Raw genomic sequence first — 3637 nt, 5'->3', positions numbered from 1 at the left:
AGTTGGAGTCGTCAAATGAATGCAAACCCAGCCTACTTGTGACATCAGTGAAGCAAACGGCAACAAACTTAACCTTTTGAGAGCTGCTGGATAAAGAGAAAAGCACTGAGCACTTAAATCCACACTCAGGTATGTTTGAGATGCCTATAAATAATCAAATTTCACCAAAATTCAACAGTGAACCTTCACAAAAAATATACAGCCTCTGTCATTCTAGTGACCAGCATATGTCTGTACATCTCTAAGTTCATAATATTATTTCCCACTTTGTCTTCTTGTGCATATGATTATTTCACTTTCCTGTTTCTCTCACTTTCTGTTCTTTTTTCTTCTTTCTTTTTGCTTCTGTTATCTTTTCAACCTGTTTCTTTCTCTCCCTCCCCCTAACTTTCTCTATCTCTGAGTTGGTATATCCATAGAATCATGATATGTTTGCATCACAGTAAGTTTACTTAGCTTTTTGTGTTAGTCCTGGCTGTTTGCTGCAAAATTAGTTCAGCTGTCCTCTTCTGGATAACGAGGGAAAAGATTGATCCAGTGGCAGCAATCAGGAGAGTGGTGATTGTGAGGAGATTGATCAGGAGAGGGGGAGTAATGGGTAGTATCAGAGAAGGACAGGCAGCATCTCTGGAGAGAAGGAATGGGTGACGTTTCGGGTCGAGACCCTTCATCAGACTAGGAACAGCATCTCATATTTCACTTCGGCTGCTTACAAACCAGTGGTATGAGAATTGATTTCTCTAACTGCAAGTAACTCCCTCTCTCTCCATCCCTCTCCCACCCAAGTCCCACCAGGTTCCCGTTCTCACCAGGCCTGTTTCCTTTATCATCGTTACTTTTTTTTTCATATCTTTCATTCATTTGTTCTAAACATCTCTCCATCACTGTCCTTATCTCTGGTTTCCCTCCCCCCTGCCTAGTCTGAAGAACGGTGTCTAACCGAAACGTCACCCTTCTCTCCAGAGATGCTGCTTGTCCCGCTGAGTTACTCCAGCATTTTGTGTCTATCTTTGGTTTAAACTAGCATCTGCAGTTCCTTCCTACGGTATCAGAGAAGATACAATTACATGTGGTGGTTATGGAATCGCTCGTAGACCAGACCAAGGCAGCCTTAATCCCTGAGGAAATTAGCGTATCTGATGGAACCACAATCTTGTAGTTTTTCATGGTCAGCATTACCAAGACTAATTCCAAATTATTAACTGAATTTAAATTCCACAGCTGTCATGGTGGGATTGTTGATCCAGGTCTCTGGATTACTACTTTAGTTCAGTTTAATTTATTGTCACGTGTACCGAGGTAAAGTGAAAAGCTTCTTGTTGCGTGCTATCCAGTCAGCAGAAAGACAATACATGATTACAATCGAGCCGTTTGCAGTGTACAGATGATAAGGGAATAACAAAATCACGTTTAGTGCAAGGTTAAACCAGCAAAGTCCGATCAAGGATAGTCTGAGGGTCACCAATGAGGTAGATAGTAGTTCAGCACTGCTCTCTGGTTGTGGTAGGATGATTCAGTTGCCTGATAACAGCTGGGAAGAAACTGTCCCTGAATCTTGAGGTGTGTGTTTTCACACTTCTATACCTTTTGCCTGATGGGAGAGGGGAGAAGAGGGAATGGCCGGGGTGTGACTCGTCCTTGATTATGCTGTTCGCCTTGCCGAGGCAACTTGAGGTATAAATGTAGTCAATAGAAGGGAGGTTGGTTTGTGTGATGGTCAGGGCTGCGACCACAATTGGCTGCAATTCCTTGCGGTCTTGCATGGAGCTGTTCCCAAACCAAGCTGTGATGCATCCCGATAAAATGCTTTCCATGGTGCATCTGTGGGTGTCGGTGAGAGTTGTAGGGGACATACCTAATCCTTCCAAGGAAGTAGAGGTGTTGGTGTGTCTTCTAGGTCGTTATATGGGTGCTCCAGGAGAAATTGTTGGTGATATTGACCCCTAGGAATTTGACGTTTTCAATCATCACCACCATGGTGATACACAATACACAATACAATTTATTTGTCACTTGAACCTCATAGAGGCTCAAATGAAATGTTGTTTCTGCAGTCATACACACATGAAAAAAAAGACCCAAGACACAACACAATTTACACAGACATCCATCACAGCGCATCTCCTCCTCGCTGTGATGGAAGGCAAAAAAACTTATCTCTCCCCTGCACTCCCCATTCCCCTCCCGATGTCAGAGTCAAAGCCCCCGGCGGGCGATGGCAATTGTCCCGCGGCCATTAAAGCCACGCCGGGTGATGCAAGGCCCTGCTCCGGGTCTTGTTGGAGCCCCCGGCGGGCGCTAGCAAAGTCCCGCAGCCGTTGAAGCCACGCCGGGCGATGATGTAAGGCCCCGCTCCAGGTCATCCTCGTCCCCGCTACTCGGGCGGGAGAAGTCGCCGTTGCAGAAGCCTCGAAAAGCGGTCTCCCACCAGGGACCCGCGGGCTCCCGATATTACTGTCTGCCAGACCTGCGGTAAGCCTCCGAATCTCCGGGGTCAGGTCGCAGCCGAGCGCCACCACAGCTCCACCCGCTCCGGACTCGGCCAGCTCCATGATGGTGAGTAGCTCCGCAGCTCCGTGACTGGAGCCCCAGGACGTTCCTGCTGGAGGCCGCTCCACGTTGCAGCCCCAACGACAACGGAGACCCGACAGGGAAAAGGTCGGGTTCTCCGTGCAGGGGAAAGATTTTAAAAGTTTCCCCCCCGCGCCCCCCCCCCACACACACACATACCCCATCAAAAAAATAATAAAAACTACATTAAAACGGGACAAAAAATAACAAAAAGACAAACGGACTGCAGAGGCCGCTGCGACGTGAGTCGCGCCGCCCACCGGAACTTGATCCCTGTGACAAAGAACTCCAAGGGTTCCTTGGGCTTGTTATTAGATGTGAAGATGGAAGGGACAGAGGAGGAGGTTTAAGAAAACGATTTTCAGCGGAAAAACGAAGCCAGAGGGTACAAGTACAGTCCATCCACACTGAGATCTGTTTCACAGCCACCGTGTGAGAGGAGTGTTTATTTTGAACATTGCAAAGAACATCTAGTCCTTGCACATTCAAGTACTTGCGATGTGTAAAATGCTGATTGCAGGCACTAACGCTTAGTGCCAGATTGTGAGACAGATTCACACCTGCTTGTGTTATTCAATTGTGTAAGAAGGAACTGCAGATGCCTTTGCCTAGGGTGTGGGGGGTGGGGGGGGGAACAGAGATAAAACCAAACATTTCCTTACAGCTAGTGAAGTAAAACTGCTGGGAAAGGCATCAGTGGTCTGCGGGCATGCATATTGTTATGGTGGGTGAATAATGAGAGTGGCCAGGAAGATGGCTGTAAACCAAACCTCGCAAATGCAGTTTCTGCACAAACCAGGATTGTGGATGGGGAGGAGAGAGAGAGATTCATACACGGCAGAATAGAAAGGAGGCACATGGGGAAGCCATTCAGCCCATCTGGCCTACTCCAGCATTCATTGCCATCGTGGCTAATCATTCACACTAATTCACAGGGCGGCACAGAGGCGTCGCTGGTAGAGTAGCTACCTTGCAGCGGCAGAGTCCCGGGTTCAATCCCGACCTACGGTGTTTCTGTTTGCACGTTCTCCCTGTGATTGTGACACGGGTGCTCCAGTTTTCTCCC

This window comes from Amblyraja radiata, chromosome 46 (assembly GCF_010909765.2).
Source record: "Amblyraja radiata isolate CabotCenter1 chromosome 46, sAmbRad1.1.pri, whole genome shotgun sequence".
Classification (NCBI taxonomy): Eukaryota; Metazoa; Chordata; class Chondrichthyes; order Rajiformes; family Rajidae; genus Amblyraja; species Amblyraja radiata.
Note: the sequence above shows the minus strand (reverse complement) of the source record.